General features: G+C 47.5%; 2 non-coding genes across 2 annotated transcripts; one reads left to right on the top strand and one right to left on the bottom strand.

Moving 5' to 3' along the window:
* Nucleotides 1-592: 592 nt before the first annotated feature.
* trnaw-cca (transfer RNA tryptophan (anticodon CCA)) lies at nucleotides 593-664 on the bottom strand. Its single transcript has one exon. It is a non-coding gene; the product is annotated as a tRNA-Trp (tRNA).
* A 3,957-nt stretch (nucleotides 665-4,621) lies between these two features.
* On the top strand, nucleotides 4,622-4,774 carry LOC140461167 (5.8S ribosomal RNA). The gene has a single exon (XR_011954488.1). It is a non-coding gene; the product is annotated as a 5.8S ribosomal RNA (ribosomal RNA).
* The last annotated feature ends 7,588 nt before the right edge of the window (nucleotides 4,775-12,362 follow it).

Genomic DNA, 12,362 nt, shown 5'->3' with positions numbered 1-12,362 from the left:
GTCATGTTGTCTATGTTACAAGCAGCCGAGTGCACTTGGTTTCTGAATTGAAATTTGGCCATTGAAGTGAACAGGATTAATATTTATCGATGGCTAGCTGTGTTTGCACTAACTGTAATTATCGACCAATACGATGTCTTTTGTTCCACCAAAACTGGAAACAATGATCTGTGTTTATATTGCAGTCGGATGTAGAAAATCATCCCAGCGATCTTCACGTTATTATAGTTTACTGAGGCCATAACAGCATTGCGTGGCAGTTTGATATGACTAAAACCTGGATGGCAATCTCTAGATAATGTTGTAAAAATAATTAGTATAATGTTATTCACACCCCGCGGTCACCAACTGAACGAACCGGCTATGTTTAAATCCCGTGATGAACAGTCTGTGTTTTACTTCTCACATTGCGGGGAGCTGAGCATTTCCCCAAACAATGGGCACACCACCTCCCTGACACAGTGTTCACAAATCAAACTGACAGCAAAGCTTCACGTGTGATCGAAAGTTTCCGTAAAGAATATTTGACACAACCAATATACGGAAAGAACGTACTCCTTTCTTGATTTGAAATGTGAGAAGTTGATTGTAGTGAGCCTGACGTGATTTGAACACGCAACCTTCTGATCTGGAGTCAGACGCGCTACCGTTGCGCCACAAGCTCACGGACAGCTGGCAAACGCTATTCATGCTTAAGGGAAGTGATCGCACTACAATGATTTTCCGTTCATGTCTGTTCTGTTTCTCCCCCTTCTCTTCCAAGGGCTGGGCTTGTCTTTCGATTTGCAGAAGTTGAAATGCTCTGGATGCTGTGATCCAGGGAAAACACAGGCTGGAGGACCTTCGGCTCAGAAAGATGCAGCTGGAAGCCGGGCTGCAGACACGATGGGGGAAAAGCGGAAAGTTAACTGGACACTTTATTCTGGGAGATGGTCATTCTTCTACAGACAAAGCCTTCTGACTGGGTCAGTGGACAGGGTCAGGAGGGTGTCAGCACAGGTCAGACAGATAAAGGGGATCTGAGAGAGGTCTGCACGAGCGAGGAGCTAACTGGCTGCGTGGTGGGAGTAAGAACAATGTTGGGGAGGGGGCAGTGGTGGTCAGGGAGAGAACAGTGTCAGGGATTGTCACCATTCTCTGCAGTTGGCAGCAGAAGACCAGATTGCATCAGTGTCTGCCTAGCGCCAGGATTTGGGAACCAGTGTGCTCAGGGCTGGAGAAATGGAAAAAGGAAGTTGCAGCAGGCGTGGTCTAACAATGTCAGGAGGAGAGAGCCTCTGCTGAAGGCTCATGAGAAGTCAGAAGCTACAAAGACAAAGCAGAACTACAAAACCCTCAGTGCTATGGTGGCTCAGTGGTTAGCTCCACTGCCTCACAATACCATGGACTTGGGTTCAATTCCACTCTCATGCAGCTCTCTGTGTGGACGTTGGCATGTTCACACCTTTGTGTCTGCGTGGGTGAACTCTGTGTGCTCCAGTTTCCTCTGATAGTCTAACCATCTGAAGTTCAGGGTGGATTGGCCATGCTGAAGTGTCCAGGTATCTGCAACCTAGGGTGGGTTAGCTATGGGGAAAGTGGGTGGTTGGAAGGTCAGTCTGAATTTTATGGCCCGTAGGGATTTTATGAATCTACCGTCTTAGCCATGTGTCTATTGAGAAACGATTGCCCCCAAGTCTGCTGTTAATGGAGTGGGTTCCAGTTCATGGAACACTGACACCATTCCTGGGTAAGGTGGGATTTGAACTGTCACTTCCCCAACCCACTGTCCCCATGCATTTTCTCTCTCCTCACAGTCTGCACTCACCAAATCTCTCTGTCCAGCCATTCTTTCTCTCTCCCCCTCATTTTCTGCCCCCCATTCTCTGTCCCCAAGTCTTTCTCCTCCCCTCCACTCTCTGTCCCCCGTCCATTTTCTTTCTGTCTCCCCCTACCCTTTGCTCCCCTATCCATTCTCTCTCTCTCTTCTCCCCCAGCCTCTGCGCCCCTGTCCATTCCCCCCCCTCCCCACCCCCCCCCCACCCCCCCCACTTTGACTGCTGTATCAAGCCCTTCTCGGGAAAGAGAGAGAATGGATGGTGATAAATCAACCTGGAAGACAGGGGTGCACAAGAAATGGCTGATTTTAAAATTGAGAACAGCTGAAATGATATATTCAGAAACATTGTTAATGTCTAAAAGCATAAAGCTGCAGACATGTTGCTGAAACTTGCATTGAATCAGGCGGGTAAAGTCATACAGCACAGAAACAGACTCTGCAGTCCAGCTCACCCATGCTGACTGGATACCCTAAATTAGTCTTGTGACCCATTTTCCAGTATTTGACCCATATCTCTCTCAACCCATCCAATACATATACCCAACCAGATGCCTTTTAAATGTGATAATGGTACCAGCTTCCATCACTTCCTCTGGCAGCCCATTCCACACACGCACCACCCTCTGTATGAAAAAAATACAAATCTATGCCTTCCTCACTCCCTAGTTTTATTTGTACTGATACCTTCGGGGATCTCTGGACTTGGACAGCAAGGTTCCTTTGTTCCTCAGCACTCTGTAGGGACCTACTATTTATTGATTACTTTCCTCCATTATTACATTTCCCAGAATGCCTGGAGATTACATTCCATCTCTCTGCCCCATTTACCAGCTGATTGGTATCAAACTGTGGCCGGAGACCATTCTCCTCACTATCAATGCCACCACCTTTCCAGAGTTTACTCCTTAACAGAGGGGGGGCGGGCAGCACTGTCTCCAGCTAAGCAGAGGGAATTGTGTGTCCGTGTTGTGGAGGCTTGGAAACATTGCAAGCTCCCTTTCCTTCATTTTTTAATTCCACCAAATCCATGTGGTTTGAGTTTTTATAACAGAAAACAGCACACGGTTTAATTTTAACTTCCCGCTGGCTGAAACTTTGAAGATGCCCTCTAACATCTGAGTGTAAAACACTTTACTTCCCCTCCCCTCCCTCCATGTGTAACACAGAGTTGTGGGATTGGCGCCTGTTGTCATTTTGTGATCTATTCTAAATGAAATTTTATCTCTGTTCACTTGTGCCTGCGCAGTCTGTTTTTTGTGCTTTCTGTGAGATCAGGCTAGCAGCTTTTAAATCCTTATGTTAAGCAGCAGAAGCAAACAGTAGATCAGCAATTATATTTTGAGAGTGGTAATTCTAGCCCTGGTTATCCCGTTGGGTCAACAGAGAGAGAGAGGGAGAGGATGTCACATCTAAAGTGCATACAGAAGAGTTGTTACACTTGTTCAATCAGTTGAGTTGGTTCTGCCCTTGGATGTGACTGGATGTTGCTTTTCATGGATCATAATTAAACTACAACGGAACACATTAAATTCAAGGAATTCAATTGAAAGGGCAATTTGAGTGAATAAATGGAAAACTGCTTAAAGATTGGCTCCTGGTGCTTTACTTCACCAATTAGAAGTTGTTGGTTTGACAGCTCTCCTAATCATAGAATCCCTACATTGTGGGAGCAGGCCATTTGGCCCATCGAGTCAACACTGACCCTCCAAACAGCATCCCATCCAGACTCACAAAAATGTGCACCGCATGTGTGCAGAGAAGGGGATGCTGGGAGTGAGTGGGATGCTTTCACCACCACCATCTCCCTCCAAGACCCAAACATCCCACAGCACCACCTGTTCATTCCTCCACCACCACAGTGCCTCTGGCCTTCACCGCTGCCAACCACAGTGCCACTGTCCATTCTCCCCGCCACTCACAGCATCCCCTTATATTCTACTCGCCACCCACAGTGCCCCCTGTCCATTCTCCCCGCCATCCACAGCACCCAGTCCATTCTCCCCGCCACCCCCAGCATCCCCTGACCATTCTCCCCCACCAACCACGGCACGACCTGCCCATTCTCCCCTGTAGCACCCACAGCACCTCCATCCATTCTCCCCCGCCATTCATGGCTCCGCCCTCTCCATTCCCCCGTGCTACCCACAGCACCCTTGTCCAATCCCTCACCACCCCCGGCACACCGTCCATTCTCTCTCTCTTTCTTTCTCTCACCCCCACCCTCTGCATCCCTGTCCAGTCCCTCTTCCCATCTTCTGATTCCCCATGCATTTTCTCTCTCCCCCACACCCTCTGCTCTCCATCCCTGTGTTCCCCCATCTATCGTCTTTCTCAGCCCACGTTGCCGCGTTTCCCGTCCTAGCTTGGCAGTGGCCGGGCCGGGCGGCCGTCAGCTCTGGCCAGTGCGGCCCCCGACTCCTCGCAGAAGTCCGCTCGCCGACACTCCGCCACGTGCTCGCGTCAGTGACGCTGACGAACCGATTGCTGGTCCCGTTTCCGCCTCTGCTTTTCCTCGGGCAAAGCTGCTGCATGTCTCGTGACACTCAGCGGGCGACATGGTGGAGGAGATCCTACCTCCGTCGCTGCGGTGCCGGCCGACATGCATCGCCTCTTGGGCGCCCTTTTTTTTCCCAATACACATATGTTTCCGCTGGCCGCACCAGGCTGGTGCTTCCCACAGCTTCACGCCACCCTGCTCCGCCCGCACGCCGGCGTGCAGGTGGGTGCTGCTGAGATGGGGAGTGTATGTGCGGTCCGGGTCGCTTTCCTCTGGTGAGTGAGAGACCGAAACCAAACTCAGACAACTCTTAACGGTGGATCACTCGGCTCGTGCGTCGATGAAGAACGCAGCTAGCTGCGAGAATTAATGTGAATTGCAGGACACATTGAACATCGACACATTGAACGCACTTTGCAGCCCGGGTTCTTCCTGGGGCCACGCCTGTCTGAGGGTCATTTGGCAATCAATCGCACTCGCCTTGGTTGGCGAGAGCGCGGCTGGGGTGCCGCAGAGGACCCGTCCTCTTTGTCCCCCTAAGTTCATATTCCTGAGCCCTCCGGCATCAGAGCACTTGGCGTTTCCCCGCACCCTGCACATTCCATTCGTCAGGCTCGACGCCACCCCCCCGTGGGGAGCGCGGCCTGGCGTCCGTCTGTGTCGTGGCAGTGGGGCCAGTACGGCTGTCACCGGTCCCAGAATGGCCGTCGGTGGTTTACACGGCGACGTGCAGCGCTTTGTCTTTGGGACACGGAGCTGGCTCGAAATGTTGAGCCTCCTGTGGGGTCTGCCTAGGCTCTGCACGTCCACACTGGGTCCGACTCTCAGTTGGCTGGCAGTGGAAAGAGTGAAGGGAGCCGCGGAGGTCCAGTGCTGGTGCGCTGCCGGCCTCACCGTGGAGCTCGCCGGTTCAACACGATGACCCGACTCGATGGTTGATCGATTGAGAGTGTTGAGAGGCACAGACCGTGTCTGGGAGCTGCAGGTCGCCCGCTGCTGCAGCCGCCCGTCTCCTGGTTCGTCCTCGGCCTTAAGTGGCCGGTGGGGCGTCTGATCCTGTCTCCCCTGCTGGCGCCGAGTGCCTGGCCGAGGGAGGAGGTTTTCATCGAACGCTGTGACTTCGACGGTCACACGTGCGTGGAGCACTGGCTTTTGGCTCTCCCGTTCAGTCCGCACGTTTCTGCTCGGTCCTACCACCGGTCTCGGGAGGCACGGAGGGGTTGGTGGGCGTGGTGTGTGCACGGTCACCGTGCAGGCACACCTATCATGCCACCGGCCAACCATCAGGAGGACGGCGGAACGTCGGGCTGTCTGGGGCCAAGTCGCCAGAAGGCCACCGCTGTGTCTTCCATACCATCGGCGTGCCTTCCTCAACTCGCCCGGCTCGGGGGCACGGGGTTCAGGAGCGGCGTCGCCCGCCGGCCCCACTGAAGACCGTGTTGTTCCGTGGCTGGCGATCGATGTAGGTGCCGTGTCTGTGCGACCGTTCGCCACTTGTGTCTCAGCACTTCTCTCTCCCTCTCTCTGACCATCGGGCAGTCTCTGTCGGCTGGCACCTCGCACATCCTGTGCGGCGAGTCGTCACCGCCGTGCCCGGGCCTCTGGCAAGGAAGGAATCGGGCTGACCCTTCCGCTCGAGTAAGCTGCCGGCACTTCCGAGATTTGCCTCCCGCCGTGGATGGGGGAGGGTGTCAGGTCCCGTGAATTTGCGCCGAGCACGTCCCCGCGCGACAATGGCTGCGCTGGAGGCGGCAGGGGCGGCCACTCGTCGATACCATCGCTGGCAAGGGTGGTGAGTGACGTGCGGGTGGCTGGCTCTCTGACCGTCTCGGCGTCGGCCAACTCCCCCTCCGCAATGAGACATTGCCGGCCCACTAAGAGGTGGGGGCGTGCACGCTGGCGGTGCGGCCTGGCCATCTTCTGACTCTGGGTACGACCTCAGATCAGACGCAACAACCCACTGAATGTAAGCACATTACTAAGCGGTGGAAAAGAAACAAACCAGGATTCCCTTAGTAACTGCGAGTGAACAGGGAAGAGCCCAGCGCTGAATCCTTGCTCGCCTGACGGGCGAGGGAAATGTGGCTTATAGAAGCGCTTTCTCTGACGGTGCCCAGACGCCTAAGTCCTCCTGATCGAGGTCTAGCCTGAGGACGGTGTGAGGCCAGTGGCGGTGCGAGGCTCATCGAGATTGTGTCTTCTTGGAGTCGGGTTGCTTGTGAATGCAGCCCAAAGTGGGTGGTAAACTCCATCTAAGGCTAAATACTTGCACGAGACTGATAGTCAACAAGTACCGTCAGGGAAAGTTGAAAAGAATGTTGAAGAGAGAGTTCAAGAGGGTGAGAAACCGTTAAGAGGTAAACGGGTGTGGCCCGCGCAGTCTGCCCGGAGGATTCAACTCGGCGGCTCCAATCGGTCACGTTGGGGTCTGGCGGATCTCCTCTGCTGGGACCGCTCCCGGCATGGGCATGGCTGTCGCCGGGCGCATTTCCTCAGCTGGTGGTGCGCAGTGACCGGCTTCGGGTCGGCTGGGAAGGCCGGTGGCTTTGGAATGTGGCTCGCTGCTCCGTGTGGCGAGTGTTATAGCCCCCTGGTAATATCCTTCGCCGCACCCCCGGAGTCGAGGGAAGCGACCACTGCCGCGCCCTCCCGCCGCAGCCCCCCGCCCCCCTCGGGGGGTGCGTGGAACCGCGTGTGGTGAGCGGGCTTGCCATGCTCCCGGTGGGTCTGTCAACCGGTGTGTAATGTCCTCAGTGCGCCCCAACCACGTCCTGCCGCCGAGTCGGGTCGAGCCATGCTGAGCAGGTGCCAGAGGGCCCTTCCTGTGGATCGCCCCAGCTGCGGTGCTCGTCGTCCTACCATGGCAGACGGGTGGCCTTGGCCGGTGCCTAGCAGCTGACGTAGAACTGGTGCGGACCAGGGGAATCTGACTGTTTAATTAAAACAAAGCATCGCGAAGGCTGCAGGTCGGTGTTGATGCGATGTGATTTCTGCCCAGTTTTCTGAATGTCAAAGTGCAGAAATTTAACGAAGCGTGGGTAAACAGCGGGAGTAACTATGACTCTCTTATCCCCTCTCTTGGGGGATGTGACTACAGTGTTTTAAGGTTGTTGGCCTGCATAGTCACCTTTGTGATTTGTTTACATGTATTTTGTCGATAACAAAGTAAGGTCGAACCTCCACGTGGTTCCCCCTGGTAACGGCCTGTATGAGGAAGCTCTTGCCGGGAACGCGATTTTAAATTGTTTTCTGGTTGTTTTAGTCTGTTCTTATCAGTGTTTTTACCATCGATTTTATCTTTGGTCTTAACTTGATTTCACCAGTGCTATACGTCACTGGCGGTTTTTATTGTTTTCTCCATCGTTTGAGCATTACTCAGACCAGGCCGGCTAATACGACCTCCAGAAGAGATCCGAAACGGCTGGTGACCATTCAGTCTGGTTGAAACCAAATTTGGCAGAGGCGATTATGGTCGATTCCAAAATTTCTGGTTGGGTGGAAGACCGGGAAAATAACCGCCCCGCACGGTTGCTTTTGGTGGCTCCGTGTGCTAAATGTATGAGCCAAAAACGGACTGGGCAATCCGTCTTGACTCAGACTCAGACGGAAGAGACCATAAGAATTATTCCGGCAAGTCTGGCCTCAGGCAGGCACGAGGGAGGTGTAAACATTGTCCAGAATAATCAGGACAGAATTCAAAGGGAAGGGCTTGTAGAGGAGGCCCCTCAACAGCCAAGTCCATTCAACAGCCGGATGATTTTAAATTCAAATATTAACGGGCCATTTGTTTTTAGTCGATGTGGAGATGTAGAGAGCAATGAGGAGAGGTACAAAGGAAGAATTATTCATCCGGTAATTAAAGAAACAGATAAACTAGAGTTAATAATTAAATACCCAATAAAAGATTTTAAATGTAATTAGAACATAGAACATAGAACATAGAACATAGAACAATACAGCACAGAACAGGCCCTTCGGCCCACGGTGTTGTGCCGAACTTCTAACCTAGATTAAGCACCCATCCATGTACCTATCCAAATGCCGCTTAAAGGTCGCCAATGATTCTGACTCTACCACTCCCACGGGCAGTGCATTCCATGCCCCCACCACTCTCTGGGTAAAGAACCCAAAATTCTTGTAATAATATCTACAATACCACAGGGATGTTTAGGAAACACTTGAAAATATGCAAGGGAATTAAATCAGTGAGGATTAGGTGCAGTAAATGCGATTGGGAAGGGAAATATCAGGCGTTAGCATGCCACTATCCAAAATGTAAGATGAGTGATAATGTTAGTAGGAGTAGTAATAGTACCAGTAATAGTAATGGAGGAGGTGGATTAGAAAAATCATACTAGTGTGAAGGATGCCCGTTAAAATTTAAATCAGCCAGAGGGTTGGGGCAACACGAAAGACACGAAAGAAAATTTAAAAAGTTAAAAGTTTAAAAGACGTTGTGAAGCAGAGTTTCAGCGAGGCGAGGGACGAGCTATGGTTATCAACCGTTGGACAATGTTACCACTCATCCCTTGTTGCGTGTTGCGTGCACTTTAATTAATTAACACCTAAAATTACCCACCACCAATTCACCCAAGTGATCGAAAACAGTACAATTTTATTAATAAAATCTTAAAATTTAACTATAAATTAAAATTAGCGATTAAAACTATTTAAAATACTATTTAAACTACTCTAACATGTATAAAAAATTTTAAAATCACACTATTTAAACTATTTTTAAAAATACGTTGATCGGCGATATTAAGAGTCCATGAAAATCCTTAAAAGTTCGAGGGTCAAAGATAAAGTTAGGTTTGTGATATTTTGTGCAAATGATTTAAATTTTACAATCCCGAGGCCTTTCAACTCCGAATTCTTCTCAAACCACTTCCCTCGAGCTCCTATCACAAACCCATAAAAAGATATCTTTCCTCCACCAACGAGGTCCATTATCTCTTTACCTAAGTGACTATATTTCTTTATCTTCTCCCCCCATGCCAATTCGAGGGAGTTTATTTGAAGGTCTGTTCTGACTGTCATGTCCACCACCACGATTTGCTGTTCCTTCTTAAAGATTAAGTCCAGTATCCACAGTTTTCCGGACGTATCTTTAACTCGCGGCTCTATATATATAGTCCACCCGTTTATCCTAACAAAACTAACTCGTTCTTCAGCTAACCTATTGTGCCTTTTAAATTTCATTTTCTTGACGCAAGGGCACCATGCAGAAATATGCGCGAAAGTTTCTGAAATGTCATTACATCTTCTGCAATTCTTAATGTTAAAAGGCCTGCCATAAGACAAAGACGCCCGCGTTGGAAATAAATTAGTTTGTAACAAAATCGAATTAATGACTTTCGATTTCTTCATAAAAGATAATTTTGTCAACCAATTATTTGATGCACTATCATTCGAATAATAATGGACACCTGCCCCTTGACAGGGGAGGGCCATCCATCTCTGTATCTCCACAGATCTCCAGTTTGCATAGTTAGTACTCGCAAACTCCTCCATCCCATCTTCACTATCTTCTCTGATGGTATCAGCTTCATCCAATTGTCGATTAATGTTAGGATTCCAGATCTTTTCCATAACCCTTAATTTACTCCATTTATGCATTTTTTCCGCTACACTCTCACCCTCAAACCGAAATGCGGTGTGCACTATTTCGTCATCAGATTTATGTAGCGTCTCATATTTCCTCACAATCGATATTGGAATAAAAGTTGACAGTCTCTTTAACGCCGGGCCTCCATCACGGGCTTCAGCATAAAGCACTCCGTCTGTGATGGATTTCGGAAGGTGTAAGATCTCTTTCACTGCGCTTTTAATAATATTATCCGATTTGTTAAGGTAATTAATAGAAAATTCTGATAAAGTTAAATAAAAATACAGTCTAGGAATAAAATAAGTTTTTAAAAGTTCTATTTTCTGTTCCGGTTTAAGAGGTGATTTCTTAAAATTCCCTATCCATGTATCCAATTGGCACTCCCAGTCCACTTTACTAAATCCAATCCACGGATCTATTTTAGCACCCAAGTATTTATCCGTGTTGCCTGGTTCTATGAATTGTATAACCCCCTTCATTTAACTTCCAATTAATTTTATAGTTAAATATAAAAGACTTATTTCTATAAGTAAGATAAAATCCTTTAGTTTTCTTTATGTTCACTTCCATTCCCGTGTTATTACAAAACTTTTCGAACAATTTTAAATTGTAAACCATACTCTCATAAGATTGACTAATTAACGCTATGTCATCAGCAAACGCTAATGTTGCGCAATGAAAACTGTTTCCGTCTAATCCTAAGAATATCCCCTTCTGCTTCTTCTCGATAGTACTAATTAATGGGTCCATTACAATGTTAAAAAGGATCGGTGACAACGCGTCACCTTGCTTTACTCCTCCTAAATTTCAATGTTTCCGGTTTTACATTTAAAACCTTCCACCTGAGTAAAATTATTCTCATATAAGTTTGTAATTAGTTTAATAAAAATTTGCGGGAGCTGGAGTCTTTTCAATGCTGTTATAATTAATCTCTGACCGACGGTATCAATGGCTTTCACTAAATCTACAAAAATCACAGCTAAATTCCTCTTATTATTTTTAGCATCTTTCATAACATTTTCCAGGATTTTTATGTTCTCCTCACATCCTGCTACGCCGGTCATAAATCCTTTCTGCCTTTTATTCACATTTATCACTTTACTAAGTCTATTCGCAACGATTTTTGTAAAAATTCTAAGCATAATTGGCCCTATAGTAATCGGCGTCAAATTATTTATATCTTTTAACTCATCTTCTATGCACACCTTAGGGATCAGAACCGTTCTGCTTATTTTTAGCTGATCTGGAATGTTACCGGTTTTTATCCAAATTGTAAATAGTCTAGGAAATAATAAATTATCCTTATTAAATATCTTAATTATTTCTTTGTGTTACCCTGTCTGGCCCTGCAGCGGTTTTCACGTTCATGGCCAGATCCACGTCTTCCACCGTCACAGGACCAGTCAGAATGCCACTCAAGGATCCCTCACTTTGATTTTTATATTTAGCACAACCCCTTAAATTATTATTTTCATTCAAATTTGTTAGTCTTTCCTTAAAATATTCCTCTAACTCTACCTTGCTCAGGGGACATTCACTCTTAACTGGGGCCCCCCATTAGGGTTCTTGCTAAATACTGCCTCTTAGTTTTATATAGAACTTGCATTTCTTTAAATTCTCCCTTCTTTTTACTATATCTTTTCTTAGTTTTGTTTTCCTTCTTCTTTCTTTGCCCACTATCCCTTAGCTTAAAACTTACTCTTTTAATATGAGTTACCTTCTTACCTGTCCCATCGTCGTTTTTCTTTCTTAATTTATCCATTCTTACACCCATAATTTTCTCCTGATCCTTACTAACACCTTTATTCTTACCCAGGTCATCTTCAATTATTTTTATCAATTCTAATATCGACCTACCATTATAATCTTGACAATCCATAATATTAGCGTTCTCCTGGTCCCTCTGTTCATTCAATCTTTCTTCCTCCAACAACCTATCTGACCCCAGATCGCTATCTTGCATTTCATTATTGTCGTTACTATTAAAGATAATTTCTAATTCTATACCCTTATTATTATCGCTAGTTTTATTCTTCTTATTCAATAATCTCCTTTTATCCGAAATTTGTTTAGCGGTTTTGGAACCGATTCTCTCTGCAATACTTTTATTAATATTCTTACAGCCACTAAATTCTACTTCTAGTTGTTGCAACTTTTCCACCTCTTCCTTAGACCATACTCCCCTCTTGTTTCCCTCTCTATTATCTATCTTATCCTTACTCTCCGTCTTCCCTTCTTTCCTTTTCTCATTTCTCAAGATGGGGTGAGCATGTCTTTCGTGTTGCCCCAACCCTCTGGCTGATTTAAATTTTAACGGACATCCTTCACACTGGTATGATGTTTCTAATCCACCTCCTTCATTCCTATTACTGGTACTATTACTACTCCTACTAACATTATCACTCATCTTACATTTTGGATATTGGCAAGCTACTGCC

The sequence above is a fragment of the Chiloscyllium punctatum genome, chromosome 36, assembly GCF_047496795.1.
Source record: "Chiloscyllium punctatum isolate Juve2018m chromosome 36, sChiPun1.3, whole genome shotgun sequence".
NCBI classification, from domain to species: Eukaryota; Metazoa; Chordata; class Chondrichthyes; order Orectolobiformes; family Hemiscylliidae; genus Chiloscyllium; species Chiloscyllium punctatum.
This window is presented reverse-complemented; position numbering and strand designations above follow the sequence as displayed.